Source organism: Xiphophorus maculatus, chromosome 11 (genome assembly GCF_002775205.1).
Source record: "Xiphophorus maculatus strain JP 163 A chromosome 11, X_maculatus-5.0-male, whole genome shotgun sequence".
In the NCBI taxonomy this organism is placed as follows: domain Eukaryota; kingdom Metazoa; phylum Chordata; class Actinopteri; order Cyprinodontiformes; family Poeciliidae; genus Xiphophorus; species Xiphophorus maculatus.
The window spans coordinates 30,531,923-30,549,257 of NC_036453.1; the positions used below are offsets into that span (position 1 = coordinate 30,531,923).

A 17,335-nucleotide genomic window follows, 5' to 3' on the forward strand; every position below is an offset into this window, starting at 1 on the left:
ATCTAGAGTTCAAGGCTGAATTATAAAAAATAAAGTTGCAAATTGTCATCCAAAGGTTTGCTTGTCTTTCTAAGTTAAAGAGCATTCCATTTTCATGTACCTACTGCAGAAATCACACTTCACATATGTAAAATTGAGTTAGTCTTATGTTTTCTTTAGAAAATATTATAAAATGCAGCTGTGACTACAGTGTAGCTTAGCACCACTATCAGTGTGTGAATGTGTATATGAATGACTGAATGTAGTGTAAACACTTTGGAGTCCTCTTGTGATGGACCGAGCAGTTAAGGAACAGCCAGGCACCGGTTCAAAGTCAAAAATAATTCTTTTTTATTTAACCCAAAACAAAACTTGGGTAAATAATAGAAAAAATGACAAAATTTGGGCCCATAAAAGAGGTCAAAGTAACAGACATCAACTCAGACTAACTCAAAAAACAGACCTCCCAAACAGAGACAAAAGGGGACTTAAATACTGGCTGATCAGGCCACATACAAAACACAAAGGGGAAAATACACAGAAACCTAACTGAAACTAACATAGCAAATCCCATCCCCCCCTCTGGATGATGAGTAATGGTGTGAACCAATTTGCAGTCTCAGCTGGCTTGCTCCACCCCTTCTCCACCTCTCTGCTCTCCTAAGGATTGGGCAGCCAGCACTTAAACTCAGAAACAAAACAAAGATTAAATCAAGCAAAACACAACAATATAAACTAAAATGTGCGCACTTATTCTAGAATACACTGTGATGTGTTGCTTTCTAAACAAAACCAGTTATTCTGTAAATTAAATCCTAAACTTAAAGAAATCCAAGTATAAGTGAGATGAGCTTATTGCGTGTGGTGAGAGTGAATATTACCACATTTGTGTGGCTGTAACTGCAGCCATCACACACTCCCCCTCTTCATATCTCTCACTGGGACAGCGAGAGAGACAGTCTGCGATGCAGTTGTCTTTGCCGGGGATATGGTGGATGGTGAATCGAAAAGGCTGGATGGCAAGGTACCATCGCGTAATCCTTCCATTGGTATCTCTCATCTTCTCTATCCATTGGAGAGCTTTATGGTCAGTCTCTAAGGTGAACTCTCTGCCAAGAAGGTAGTATTTGAATGAGTCCAGGGCCCATTTAATGGCTAGTGCCTCTTTCTCAATGGTTGAATATCGTATTTCCCTTGGAAACAGCTTGCGGCTAATAAAAGCCACTGGATGGCGCTCTCCAGGGGGTCCCTGCAACAGAACAGCTCCCAAACCTCTCTCAGAGGCATCAGTCTGTAGAATAAAAGGTCTCTCAAATTCAGGGCTGTGCAGGACAGGGCTCTTACTGAGAGATTGCCGCAGATCCTGAAAAGCGGTTTTGGCCTCCTCTGTCCAGAGGATCTTATTGGGGCTTCGTGAACCAGTGAGATCCGTTAATAGCGCAGCCCTGGCTGAGAAATGAGGGATAAACCGATGATAGAACCCTGCCATACCCAGAAAAGATCTTAACTGTGTTCTGGTCTCAGGCAGAGGGCAGGACTCTATAGCTGTAATTTTATTTATTTGAGGCTTTATCACTCCATTTCCTATAACAAACCCCAGGTACTCAGTTTCAGACGTGGCAATTGTACACTTGGCTGGATTAATAGTCAACCCTGCAGATTGAAGTCGCTCCAACACCTTCTCCAAATGTTTCAGATGATCTTCCCAGGTAGCACTGAAGATGACTATGTCATCAAGGTAGGCTGCAGCAAAATCAGACATGTCAGATAGTACCTGATCCATCAATCTCTGGAATGTTGCCAGGGCACCATGTAGTCCAAATGGCATGACGTTAAACTGGAACAGGCCCCATGGGGTCCGGAAAGCAGTAAGTTCTTTTGACTGCTCCGTCAGGGGTACCTGCCAATAACCTTTGCAGAGATCTATGGTTGTTAGATATCTGGCCTTCCCAATTCGCTCAACCATATTATCGATGCGGGGGGCTGGATATGAATCAAATTGTGTTATTCCATTCAAATACCTGAAATCAATGCAGAACCGTAGGCTGCCGTCCTTCTTCGGCACCAAGACCACTGGGTGGCACCATTCACTTCTTGATGGTTCAATGATTCCGAGTGACAGCATCAGATCAACTTCCTCTTTCAGTGAAACCAACAGACGCTCAGGTATTCTGTAACTCAGTCTTCTCACAGAAGCTCCATCTTGTAATACAATGTCATGTTGGACAAGGTCCGTTTTACCAGGATTTCCCTGAAACATGTTTGGGGTGCACAGATTTCTCACCTGAGCCTGCTTTTCTTCCGAGAGGTGGTCCAGATCCAGCGATTGAGGTGAAGGCTTTGGCAGGTACTGGTTATCCTCCTCCTCTTCCTCTGTCACATCCTGAATAAGAAAAACATCTGCCTTTGGCTTTTCTACCCATTCTTTAAGCAGGTTGACATGGAGCACCCTGGTGGAACGGGGCTGATCTGGAATGGCAATCTTGTAGGTTGTTGGCCCCAGTTTGCTCTGGATTTCATACGGACCTTGCCATTTTGCCAACAGTTTACTGTCAGCACTAGGAAGGAGCACCAGCACTTTCTGGCCAGGGCTGAAAGACCTCTGGCGAGCTGACTGGTCATACCAGTTTTTCTGATGTTTCTGTGCTTCTTCCTTATGAGCTTGGGCCAATGCCATCATCTTTTCCAGTCGTTCCCGCATCTGGACAACATAAGAGACAACATCTACAGCTTGAGATCTTTCTTTGTCACCCTCCCATGTCTCTCTTAACAGAGATAAGGGACCCCGGACTTCATAGCCATACAGCAATTCAAAAGGTGAAAAACCAGTAGAGGCCTGTGGCACTTCTCTATATGCAAAGAGAAGATAAGGTAGCCACTGGTCCCAATCTGTGCCGGTTTCACTGACAAACTTGCGCAACATTTGCTTCAAGGTCTGATTGAAGCGCTCCGTCAGGCCATCTGTCTGAGGGTGATATGGAGTAGTCTTTAGGCTCTTAATTCCTAGGAGTTGGTACACCTGCTTCAACAAAGTGGACAGAAAATTAGTTCCACAATCGGTGAGAATTTCAGTTGGAAACCCAACTCGTGAGAAGAGCTGTATGAGACAGAAGGCAACTGCTTTAGCTTTTATTGATTTCAAAGGAAAAACCTCTGGATATTTTGTAGCATAATCCAGGATCACCAGCATGTAACGATTACCTGATTTACTTCTTTCTAGGGGGCCAACAATGTCCATTCCCAGCCGCTCAAACGGGGTGTTGATGATTGGCAAAGACTGAAGAGGAGCTCTGGGGGGAATTTTTAGGGAAGACTTTTGGCACTGAGGGCAGCTTTTGCAGAACAGAGTCACATCAGATCGTATTCCAGGCCAATCAAAATATTTTCTGATGCGGGCCAGTGTCTTGTGCTCTCCAAGATGGCCAGCCCATGGAATGGAATGTCCTAAAGACAGCACCACCTTCTGGACTGGTTCAGGAACCACTAACTGCAATGCTGACCCCTGCTGACGATATAAGATGCCATCTTTCAGCAAAAATTCACCCCGGCCGTTCAAACCTCGTTCAGGATTTTTATTTCCCTCTGCTTTCTGAAATAAAGATGTTAGGGCTGGATCGCTGTGCTGCAATTCTCTAATGTTAGCAGGGATTTTAAGCCCCATTGGTAACTCAGGCTCAGAGCTAGAAGGTGACTTAACAGCGTGTTGAAATTTCTCTTGCCGTCGCTGTCTGCGGGACTTGCGAGACTTCCCGGGTGTGGTCTCCAGGTCCGCGTCATAAAAAGGCAAGGCACAGAGTGGTTGTATAAACTCCTCTCTCTTTTTAGCCTGAGATCTGGTTAATGCAATGTTACACATTTTGCTGGAGTTCAATAAATCACCCAACACAGGCAGGTCTTGACCCAGCACTGCTGGAAATGGCAAATTCTCAGCCACACCAATATTTAGAAGATAAAGTTGGTCTTGTACTTTAATATACAAGTCTGCTGTTGGATACAACAACTCATCTCCATGAATGCAGCGGACAGGGATTGTTTCCACATTAACCTTATTTGCTGGAACAAAGTCTCTGTGCACCAGAGTTTGAGTACTTCCTGAGTCAATGAGTGCCTCTAATTGTTTACCCTCAACTTCAATTGAGGTCGTTCTTAAACTAGACTCCCCTTTGGAGTCCATACTTTGTCTGGGCACAAAACACATTTGTGTTATTTTTGTGGAGTTCTTCGGGCACATTGGTTTTGTGTGTCCTTCCATCCCACACAGATAACAAATCACTGTTTTGGCTGGGACTCTTGATAAAGCATTCAATGATTGGCCCTTTAGAGGTTTACTCACCCCTGCCTTTTGGTAATGGGTAACAGGTCTTGCAACCTCCCTCAACTTCCATGCTTTTTGACTCCAGGGTTGTCCTTTTGTCCGTGCTGCCACAAATCCAAGTATAAGTGAGATGAGCTTATTGCGTGTGGTGAGAGTGAATATTACCACATTTGTGTGGCTGTAACTGCAGCCATCACACCTCTGCACTAAATAAAGTGTTAAACAAATACAGACCATTAACCAATAGAGTAAAAATAGCTTCTTAGAGAAGTGAGGAATTCATCCTTGAAATGGATTTTTAGATTATGAGACTGCCACTGTCTTGTTGCCATATTTTTTCCTTCCATTTGTGGGCACCAATGTAGCTGTACTGACTTCCTACATTCATCCAAATGCAAGAATAATAAATTCAACTTTGACATTCACAATTTCCTCGCTGCTCAATCCTATTATTTACTCTTTGAAGACAGAAGAAGTGAGGAATGCCATTAAGAAACTTTGCAGACGAGGTAAAATGAACACAACAGCCATTAAATTATGACTGTGACATTACTTATTGTCTGTAGTTATTCTTTTATAATTCTATTTGATGCTATTAATTGATGTTTTTTGAATGACAAGCAAAACAACCTTCTGTTTGGTACTATGTGTATTTCTTATTTTTATATATAATAGCTGTGAATGTGTTGTTATTCTCCTGAGTAATTGATAAGTGACTGAATTTATACAAGACTTTTCTAATCATACCTTACACTCAAAAGCTGTTGAACTGAATTCACACCAATAAATAGGCATGTGACTTATGTGAAACAACAACTACACTGTAAAATAAACATCTCTAATTTATTGTATGATACCAGCAGCTGTATAAATACGGTAAAATTCTTGAACCCCCCAGAATTTTAATGTGAAATTACGGATTTTATTGTAAAAACAGCTTTCGGTAGTGTACTGTAAATTTAGGGACATCATTTTTTATTATTTTTTTTTTCACAATGCACAACAAATTAAAGGTATCTTTGCAAATGAGGAAAGTTTTTTTCCTCTATCAACTCCTGAAAATAACAGCAGTTTACAGATAATGATTGTGTGTAAACGTGGCATAAGAATCTAAACTAGGGTTAAACAATTAATAACAAAATCATTCTTATGTCAATATCACTATACGCAGTAACAATAGATAGATTCCAGCTCCTAGATCCAGGCCGTCTGTCGCCATCTTGATTGTACGGAAGCAGCTTTTGACTTCATTGATTGAAACAATATCCAAAGCAATGGTTGGATTGAGGTTGGAGAAAATGTCTTTTGGAGTACTGGTCAACTTTATGCAACAACACATATGGACAGTTCTCATCGTCATAACCAATCACAGCATCATCCTCAATGTATGGCTACTGGCAAACACAAAAAAGCCTCAAAAATGAATTTAAGCCTCTGTAATACTGCTCATAATACTGTTCATATCGTGATATTTACCAAATTTGCATTTTGGAAATTTTCCTTATGTCATTCACAGCATTTTATCATACATCATCATACTCAATACATATATCATACACATCATGCCTAATCTAAATCTCTATGCAAAGTCCAGACCACAACAACCAAAAAGGATAAACAACAGAAATATTTGAACAACCCAACATGAACGAAATATAAAGAACCAAAGATTGAGAAATTGCCTAAATGCAGCTTGACTAAAGATTCTCAACTAAATCTACTGGAAAATCATTGTCTCCTAAAAAAATGTTACGTTATGTTGCTGATTTTTGCCCAGGACCTTCTTACAAATGACATCTAGTTCTCAACAGGATTTTATCTGGTTAAGTAAAGGAAAACAAAAGAAGAGAAAAGAAAGCAAAAGAGAAGAAAAGAAAGTATACCTCACTGTGGATTCTAGAGAGAGTTTGAATAAAGTGTAATTTAACTTTTCATCCCATTGTGCAAACTGGCATACTGAGATCTTTCCCAGTATGCCATGAAACCTTACAGTTTCATGTAGAATTTGCATGAATTATCAAGTTGATAATTGAAAAGAAATATTGACTTTCTGATTGGTGATTAAAAATCAAGTATTTTGTGAAATAAACATGGATTCCTTTTTACAGAAGTGAAAAAGGCCCAAGTGATTTAAAGGCAACAAACAGAAATAATAACCAATGCTGTGATTAATGTATTGATTCATGTGTTGATTAAATAAAGATTGAATGTTGATTGCTTTGCTTGTAATAAAATGAAAAGTGATTATAAATGTATTAGATGTGACAATACTGTGAGGCCTTCAGCCTTTGTATTATCAGTAACTAGTAACAGTAACTTGAGCAAAAGCAAAAGGGACTAGAGAGACTTGTCACTTCTCTAGTTTTTAAAACTTTCTTTCAATGACTTCAGTGTGAAGGACGCAGATGCAAAAACCTGATAAGTCAAAAACATGCACAAGTTAAGTTTTCTTTAATGGATTATGGGTAATTATGTCTTATTTGTCCAATATGGACGTTATTTTTGCAGATGATATTTAGTATTATGGTAACAGAAAGGAGCTTTTTGAGTGACAGAAACCAGTGAGTCACACAGATGTATGATAATCACAGGAGAAAAGATATAAAAGGAAAGGTAACCCTGCAACAGACCAGAGAGCAGCACACTCATCCTATTCTCTGGTGTGCTGGGTGACAGCAACTTCTTTCAAGCTACTCTGTCGTTCTTGATTATGTTTTTGAGCCTGGTAAATGTGTAATAGTGATGTATAGAGAGACTCTGCCTACCTCTATATTTAACTCCACATTTGTTCGACCTGCAGAGTTTTATCTTGGTGGGTTTTACAACATCCCTCATGTTAAATATTACTATGTATTCTTGTGCTTTGTGTACATCATGACTGTCCTTGGCAATGGTTTCCTCCTCTCTGTTATCTACCTGGTGAAGACTCTACATAGTCCTAAATATATAATAGTTTTCAACTTGGCTTTCACAGATCTATGTGGGAGCACTGCTCTCATCCCAAAACTCTTGGACACATTTTTGCTTAACAGAAGATACATTGTTTATGAAGCCTGCTTAGCTCACATGTTCTTTGTTTTACTATTCGGAGGGATACAGTCATGGACGCTTGTCACAATGGCATATGACAGATTAATAGCAATTTGCTTCCCATTAAGGTATCACAGCATTATAACTACAAAATCTGTTGTTGTAATCCTGCTGTGTTGTTGGATGTTTTTGGTTGGCATCATGGCAACTTCGGCTGGTTTTATTAATCGCCTCTCGTTCTGTTCATCTATAGAGATTAAAAGCTTCTTCTGTGATCATGGACCAATATATCAGCTGGCCTGTAATGATAAATCTTACAGTTACATATTGGCTACTTGTGCTGTTAGAGTGGTATTAGTGTTGTTGTAAGTGTAGTTTTAGCACCCCCAACAGGAGATTTTGTAAATAGCAAGTGACGTCACAGGAAGTAAAAGATCGGTGGATGTTTACATGGTGCTTGACGTCTGATCATTATCCACGTCCATCTGCCTCCATCCTTCGTCTTTCGTGTTATCGTCTGTATGTATACTGTTTGTTATCTACTTATGTTTAGCTTATTCACTATATTTTACTAACAAAATGGTGCATGTTGTAATCGTATTTTTTGTTGTATTTATTTCAGTTTCACACTTTCTGCATTAGTAAACCTGTGGACAAAGAGAATTGTCTTCAGTGTGTTAATGGAAGAAAGGTGTTGAACCTTGCTGCCGGTCCTCTACTTCGTGGTGAAGTGGGAAAGACAGTACAGTGAAAAGACGATACGTTATACACGAGGTAATCCAGTGAGTATCACTACAGCAACTGTCATCACACAAAACAGCTTCTACCGACCTGCAATATGGAGACAAAGTCAGCGTCATTAAAGACAAGGTCTTATGCATCAATGTCATCCACTCGTTCCAGTGGAACAGCAACTAGCGCTGCAGCTGCAAAAGCCAGGGCTAACGCTGAAGCGGCAAAGGCACGTTTAGTATTTGCAGAAAAAGAAATGAAGTTAAAAATGGAAAAAGCTCGTCTAGAAGCTTCAATGGAAATGTTGACTATAGAAAAGGAGACTGCTGCAGCCATAGCAAAGGCAGAAGCTTTAGAAGCAGTGGTGGGAGCAAGTGAAGGAAAACACAGCTGTAGGCTTCCTTTCATCTCATCAGTAGTTGACTCTTCCGAGCGCACAAAAGAGTATGTGGAGAACCAGGCTAAACTTTCAGCAGACATACATGTGGAATCACACGATGCGCCGTGTTTACAGTCACAACGGCTACCTCTAGAACAACCTTCACACAATACGTTGTACATGCCACATCTCACTCCACCAAGAGATGATTGCACTGCTGTTGCTAATGTTTTTAAAACACAGCAAAAAAGCCTTAACCCATTTATCACAATGGATGTCAACGCCACCTCATCGCAACAGATGGAGCACCAGTACAGAACTATAACAGAAAATGATCAAGATTCTGTAATGCCTGCACACAGTCCCACTGTAAATCAGCAACCATGTGACACGAACAATGCAATGGAAGCTCGTCCCACATCCCAACGTGGCAACTTCCAGCAGCCTGCTCACTCAACTGGTTCGCAGATGACAGACTTCGTCAGATTTCTAGCACGAAGAGAACTTGTTACAACAGGTCTTTTACAGTTTAACGACAGACCGGAGAACTACAGGGCCTGGCGACGTTCATTCCAGAATGCCATAAGAGACTTAAACCTAACATGTGATGAAGAAATGGACCTGCTTGTCAAATGGCTGGGAAGTGAATCAACTGAGCATGCAAAACGCATAAGATCTATCCATATAAACCAGCCAGCTAGAGGGTTAAACATGATCTGGAACAGATTAGATGTGTCTTATGGTGCATCTGAAGCTATTGAGAAAGCATTGTTTGAGAGACTTGATCGTTTTCCAAAAATTGGAAACAAGGATCACACCAAACTTCAGGACCTCAGTGATTTACTGATGGAATTAGATGCAGCTAAGGCTGAGGGAGATCTGCCTGGTCTTTCTTATCTTGATACTCCCAGAGGTGTACATGCAGTAGCACAAAAATTACCTTATAGTATACAAGAAAAATGGCTCTCTCATGGATCTTCTTATAAACAATTACATTGTGTACCGTTCCCCCCATTCTCAGTCTTTGTCTCATTCATCTACAATCAAGCACAAATAAGGAATGATCCTAGCTTCAACTTTGTTTGTCAAGATGAAGTTAAAGTTAACATACAAAGACCTCCATGGAAAAACAGAACAAGGGAAATCTCAGTTCACAAAACAGAAGTATCAGCTGCTGCGTGCTCAGACAACAGATACAAAAAGAACATGGAGGATCCAGATAGGAGATGTCCAATACATAACAAGCCCCACACATTACAGAAATGTCGTACATTTCGGGAAAAACCTTTAGAAGAAAGGAAAACTTTTCTCAAAGAAAATGGCATCTGTTTTAAGTGTTGCAACTCCTCAGCACACACTGCCAGAGACTGCCAAACTATTGTTAAGTGCACTGAATGCACCAGTGACAGACACTCTTCAGCACTACACCCGGGTCAGGCACCATGGGTTAAAGACACCCAACCACCAATAAAGCACGGCGGGGAGCCAGAACCCATTCAAACTTCAGAAGTTACTAGCCAGTGCACTTCAGTCTGTGGAGAAGACCGTGCAGTCAAGAACTGCTCCAAGATATGCCTGGCCAGAGTCTATCCTAAAGGAGAAAGTGACAAAGCCATAAAGGCTTATGTTATCATAGATGAGCAGAGTAACAGGTCTCTGGCACACTCGAGTTTCTTCGACACGTTTGGTGTTCAAGGCCCGGCTGCTTCGTACTCACTAAAGACTTGCTCTGGAATGTCTGAAAATATGGGAAGAGTAGCTTCAGACTTCTGTATAGAGTCAATGGATGGTAAAACAGTGCAGCTACTACCAAGTCTGCTGGAGTGTAACGAGATACCAGACAACAGAGCAGAAATTCCAACACCGAGTGCTGCTCTTTATCATGAACATCTCAAACCAATCGTTCACCTCATCCCAGAACTCGAACCAGATGTTCCTATTATGCTCCTACTTGGACGTGACATCATCAGGCTTCATAAGGTTCACAAATGCATCAATGGCCCACCAGAAGCTCCCTATGCTCAGAAACTTGCTTTAGGATGGGTGATTGTGGGCAAAGTCTGCCTTGGGCGTGTTCATAAGCCACTCAGCGTGAACACATATTTCACCAACATTCTCGAACAGGCTCGTACAACCATTTTTGAGCCCTGTCCAAGTGTTCTACATGTTAAAGAGAGATACAGTCCCAAAAGATCAAAGGATGTCAATGAGGTAGAAGATTTTGAGCTAGGTCGCACAGTGTTCCAACTTACCAGTGAAGATAATAAACAAGCTTCATCCTTTGAAGATCTTGCCTTCATGGCAATAATGAAACAAGGAGTAAAAAAGGATGCTAGTAATAGCTGGGTTGCTCCTCTACCATTCAGACAGCCAAGACAGCACCTCCCTGATAATAGACAGCAGACTATTAGGCGATTTCACTCTCTCAAACACAACCTAGAGAGGAAACCGGAGATGAGCCAACACTTCTTCTCCTTTATGGAAAAAATATTTGAAAATGGACATGCTGAAGTAGCTCCACTTCTCAAACTAAACCAGGAACGGTGGTACCTTCCTATTTTTGGGGTGTATCACCCAAAGAAGCCTGGCAACATTCGTGTTGTGTTTGATTCAAGTGCACAGCATCAGGGGGTGTCTTTAAATGATGTTCTCTTGAAAGGACCAGACCTCAACAATCTACTCCTTGGTGTTCTGATGAGATTTCGCAAAGAAGCCATTGCCATAACTGCAGACATCAAACAAATGTTTCATTCCTTCCTTGTGAGGGAAGAGGATCGTAACTTCTTACGGTTTTTTTGGTTCAAGGACAACGACCCTACACAGGAAGTCATCGAGTACCGCATGACAGTGCATGTGTTTGGAAACAGCCCCAGTCCAGCAGTCGCTATTTACTGCCTTAGGCAAGCTGCGATGGAAGGAGAACCACATCATGACCCTGGAGTGAAAGACTTTGTCAACCGTGACTTCTATGTGGACGATGCACTTAAGTCCTTTTCTACTGTAAAAGGTGCAGTCAGTTTGCTGAAGAACACACAGGATGTTCTAGCAAACTCTAACTTGAGGCTCCACAAAATTGCTTCTAACAACAAAGAAGTTATGGAAGCTTTTCCTGCTGAAGACCGTGCAAACGACTTGAAGGATTTGGACCTAAGCTCAGACGTTCTTCCTGAACAACGGAGCTTGGGACTGAACTGGAACTTGGAGTCTGACGCATTTGTATTCAAAATCGATCAAGTAGAGAAACCCTTTACACGTCGAGGCGTCTTGTCTGTGGTAAACAGTGTGTACGACCCTTTAGGATTCGTGGCTCCTGTGACCATCCAAGGGAAGTACATTCTGCGAGAACTGACACAGCAAAGAGTAGACTGGGATTCTCGCCTTCCTGACATGATGGAGGAACAATGGATGATTTGGCGAGATTCACTGCAAGATCTAAGTAGCTTGAAGATTCCAAGACCCTATACCGAAGTTTCCCTTTCAACAGCAAAGACAAGAGAACTGTGTGTTTTTTCGGATGCATCAACCAAGGCTATTGCAGCAGTTGCTTATCTCAAGGTGGTGAATGAGGCAGGAAATATACAAACTGGCTTTGTCATGGGGAAGGCAAAACTGGCACCCAGACCTGAACACACAGTTCCCAGACTTGAGCTTTGTGCAGCTGTACTGGCTGTAGAGCTGGCAGACTTCATATCATCTGAACTTGACGTGTATGTGGATGCAACAACCTTCTACACTGATAGTAAGGTGGTGCTCGGATACATAAATAACGAAACAAGGCGTTTTTATGTATATGTTAGCAACCGTGTTGTGCGCATAAGAAGATCCTCCCATCCCAAGCAGTGGAAGTATGTGTCAACAGTAGAAAATCCGGCAGATTGTGCAACGAGATCTGTACCAGCTGCCTTTCTCTCAAATACCTCTTGGCTTAGAGGGCCTAGTTTTCTTACTGAGCCTAGACAAGAATCTTTAGAACAAGGTTCCTTTGAGCTTGTGGAGCCAAACGTGGATGTTGAAGTCCGTCCCCAAATCTCTACTCTGAAAACACAGGCTTCTCTTACATTGCTTGGTTCCCATCGCTTTTCTAAGTTCTCTACCTGGCAAGCTTTGAGACGTGCCATTGCTACTCTTCTTCATGTTGCAATCAGCTTTCATACGGTCACAGAAAACAGACAGTGTAAAAGGTGGCACTTATGTCAGAAAGCAGGCACACCTGACCAGCTCAATCTATCAGAGGATGTCATTATTCGGACTGTCCAGGAAGAGGCATATGCTGAAGAATTGGCCTGTCTCAAAAACGGTCAAGTGATCTCACGAAGAAGTCCTCTTAAGGCCCTGGATCCCTTTATTGATGAACACAACATCCTAAGAGTAGGTGGTCGGATGAGACATGGAGAAATATCTCTGGAAGAAAAGCACCCTAAGATCATTCCTGGTAAGACCCATATTGCCACACTGTTGGTCCGATATTACCATGAACAAACCCTGCACCAAGGCCGTCACTTCACCGAAGGTGCAATTCGTGCAGCGGGTATCTGGATTATTGGTTTGAAGAGACTGGTTGGCAATGTCATTTATTATTGTGTCACATGTCGAAAGCTCCGTGGTGTCCCTCCACAACAAAAGATGGCCGACCTGCCAGCAGATCGTCTCTCCATGGACCCTCCATTTACTTACATTGGATTGGATGTGTTTGGCCCATGGAATGTTGTTGCAAGGCGTACAAGGGGTGGTCTCGCCCATAGTAAAAGATGGGCTGTGATATTCACTTGCATGGCTGTTAGGGCAGTTCACATTGAGGTTATCGAGTCTTTGGACACCTCCTGCTTTATCAATGCTCTCAGGAGATTTTTGGCCATTCGAGGTCCTGTGAAACAGATCCGATCGGACAGAGGCACAAATTTTGTGAGTGCATCAGCAGACCTAAAGATCCCATCTAATATTGACTCCAAATCTGTTGAGAAGTATTTGGCAGACAGAGGCTGCTCATGGGTCTTTAACCCCCCACATGCATCTCATATGGGTGGCTCGTGGGAAAGGTTAATTGGCATAGCCAGAAGAATCCTGGATTCAATGTTTCTGCAAGTTGGGACATCAAGTTTGACACATGAGGTGCTTACTACACTGATGGCAGAAGTGGTAGCGATTATAAATTCAAGGCCTCTCCTACCAGTGTCTACTGATCCAAGTGACCCAGTTATACTCACCCCAGCTACCCTCTTAACTCAAAAGACGGGTGTTCCATCAGTTCCACCTGAAGACCCTAATGTTAAGGACCTCTGTAAGCAGCAATGGCGCCAAGTCCAACATCTGGCCCAAACTTTCTGGAGCAAATGGAGAAGACAGTATCTGTCAACATTGCAGCCAAGAAGGAAGTGGCACGACAATCAGCCGAATCTGGAGACTGGGAGCATTGTGCTTCTACGGGACCAGCAACTCAAGAGGAATGAATGGCCCCTGGGAATAATTACTCAAGTTCTCCCCAGTCAAGACAACAAGGTCCGCAAAGCAGAGGTCAAGGTGTCACGGCAGGATGGGACTAAAGTATTTCTGAGGCCAGTGACAGAGCTCATTCTTCTGTTATCGCCACCGTAGGACTAAACTGTTTTAGAAGTGTTTCTTATTCAATGTTGATAGTGGCATTTATCTATGCCAGGCGGGGAGTGTGCTGTTAGAGTGGTATTAGTGTTGTTGTAAGTGTAGTTTTAGCACCCCCAACAGGAGATTTTGTAAATAGCAAGTGACGTCACAGGAAGTAAAAGATCGGTGGATGTTTACATGGTGCTTGACGTCTGATCATTATCCACGTCCATCTGCCTCCATCCTTCGTCTTTCGTGTTATCGTCTGTATGTATACTGTTTGTTATCTACTTATGTTTAGCTTATTCACTATATTTTACTAACAAAATGGTGCATGTTGTAATCGTATTTTTTGTTGTATTTATTTCAGTTTCACACTTTCTGCATTAGTAAACCTGTGGACAAAGAGAATTGTCTTCAGTGTGTTAATGGAAGAAAGGTGTTGAACCTTGCTGCCGGTCCTCTACTTCGTGGTGAAGTGGGAAAGACAGTACACTACTATTGCTCTTATTGTGGTGATGTGCATTCCCCTCATTCTGATATTTAGCTCTTATGTTTGCATTGCCATCGCTTTGTCCAGGACTATTTCAAGAGAGGAAAGACTCAGAGCTTTAGAAACATGTACTTCTCACCTGATTCTTGTTGCCATATTTTTCTTCCATTTGTGGGAACCAATGTAGCTGTACTGACTTCCTACATTCATCCAAATGCCAGAATAATAAATTCAAGTTTAACATTCACAGTTCCCTCGCTGCTCAATCCTATTATTTACTCTTTGAAGACAGAAGAAGTGAGGAATGCCATTAAGAAACTTTGCAGAAGAGCTAAAATGAGAAAAATCAATGCAAAATGATTATTTTAATTATCAGGTTTTTGTAACTAACTTTTCCTAAGTTGAAATTTTGCTAAGTGATTATAACCTGCTGCTGGTAACTGTTTGTGAGTCAGGACTGTGAATGTGTTGTGATGATTCTGTATCCCAACTTTTTGGAATTAGTCATCTTTAAAATAGTGTCAATAAATTAATAAACAGATTTATGTGATTAAATTATGAGAGAAGTTATTTTTGTCTTGCATATGAAGATATATTTTGTACGTTAATGAGGGAAAGTATTATTATGCACCAGACAAAAGAAAGACTAAATCTGGTTACTGTGTAACTTATGTAAGCAATATTTAACATAAAATACTTTACAAAGTGTCTGAGGTTGGTTTATGGGGGAATTTTTCTGCCATAATTCGAGAGCACATATTTTCAGTGGAAAATTACAGTGGAATGACACAAGCACACCCACTTTAAACAAGTGTGTCAAACTCCAGTCCTCAAGGGCCGCTGTCCTGCAACTTTAAGATGTGCCTCTGATGCACCACACCTGAATAGAATAATTAGGTAATTAAGGCTCTGGAGAACTGACCTACACAAGGAGGAGGTAATTAAACCATTTCATTCCAGTGTTTTGTACCTGTTTCACATCTAAAACCTGCAGGACAGCGGCCCTTGAGGACTGGAGTTTGATACCTGTACACTAGAAGGAAACAAACGCACCCAGCATAACTTTCATTCTATTGGCTGAGAGGTTGCCAGGCAACGGTAAGTTTCTGTTCCAAGCCGGCAGAGAGGTTTGCAAGTGGAGATTTGATCTGAGCAGAGACCAGTTTTGAGCGCCAGGAGAAAGTTTGGAGAAAGCACAGTGAATATTTGAATGAGAGCAGAAGAATTGAATACAAGTTTTGCAGAAACTAGCAGAAAAATTCCCCCCTACTGGTTGGTCATATTTCCATCACCCTAATCTTTGGTCCGATCACAGATTTTGTAGCAGATTTAAATCAGCACTTTTTCTATGCTACACCAAAATTGTGATACTATTTCTAAGAGGAACACACCTCTACACTCTCCAAACCACAAGATATTTTCTAACTGACTAATAGTTACCAACTCGATTGCAGCCTGCCCATGTCCTAAGGTGAAACTGGTCAGGTTTCGATCCAAGTTTTGATCAGATCCCATATAAATTTCTGTTACTTCCTCCTAAATCAGCTGCAACTTGAAATGGTTCAAATTGCAATTTATGTGTTTTGGGGTCAATGAATCCACCAGCTGACATTTTACATGATCTGCACCATTATACACATCAGCAGTGTCATTTTAACATTTGTCTCCAACAGCACATGAACTAATACTCAATAAGTGTACAATACCACTAAACACTAAAGTGACCAGTACAAAACCTGAAGGTTAAACCACAAAAGACAACTGTTGTCTCTATCAAACTATACGCATTATTTAAAAAGCCAGGAGCAATTTTTTAAATTAATCTTTATTGTTGAGATGAAAATAATGATTTTTTTTCTTCCTATAGTTGGATGCCTACTTGTCCTTCTGGGTCTGTGTTTGCTATAACTTCAAGAAAGGACAAGAAAACCTTTAAATTATTTGTGTATTGATCACAACACATTGAACATTTATTAATATGATCTCATATCAGATGTAAATCACACACATCCTTGAAGCCTACTAGTGACAACATGTATTAATTGTTACTAGTAACAATTAATACTAGTAACAACTGCTCAATATTATCTAGGTGCAGTTTAATTAAGCTCTTTTGGAACATGTTTAGAATTGTTGGCCATCCATCTCAAACGTTTTATCAGATATACCTGCGTTTAGGCCTGTCACGATAGCAAATTTTGCCCAATGATTAATTGTTTCAAAAATCATTGCGATAAGCGATAATATTGTTTGAAGACCTTTTTACACTGATTTAATGGAAATGACGTAATAATGCATGTGATTTCCTGCCAAAGATAGATACACTTTCTTTTCAAAAGAACACTTAACGCTGAAACTGATAAACAAAATAAACAAAACAACCAAAAACAAAAATAAAATGGATTCTCAGTCTCCATTAACAAAAAACGCACTTGAAAAAAAAAACTAAACATAAAGCCAAAGTGGAAATAAATACAGCATTCAACCAAAAGATTATGAAGTCTGTATATTATGTTACCCTTCAGTAATAATTAGATTTAAATAGAGAAGATGGGCATATCTGACTACCTGATGCAATAGTTCACACTAAATGATTTTTTGCTGCTATTTTTCCCCTTACAACAATCTTAAAACGTTGGTCTTTCTAAGATTGTGTGGTGTGTTACGGTAGATTGTCTTGGCCGCTCCGATCCAAATCAGGGTTTCCCCACTGGGAGCTTAACGCAGCCTGTTGAATGTGACAGGTAGCCAATCAGAAAGCACGGATTCTCCTCCGTGCTTTCTGAGGGGAAATTACTGAGGGGAATCCCAAACAGCTGACACGGCGCCA

General features: G+C 41.1%; 1 pseudogene; it reads left to right on the forward strand.

Annotated features, from left to right (window-relative positions):
* Positions 1-10,317: 10,317 nt before the first annotated feature.
* LOC111610105 lies at positions 10,318-14,865 on the forward strand (annotated as a pseudogene).
* Positions 14,866-17,335: the final 2,470 nt, after the last annotated feature.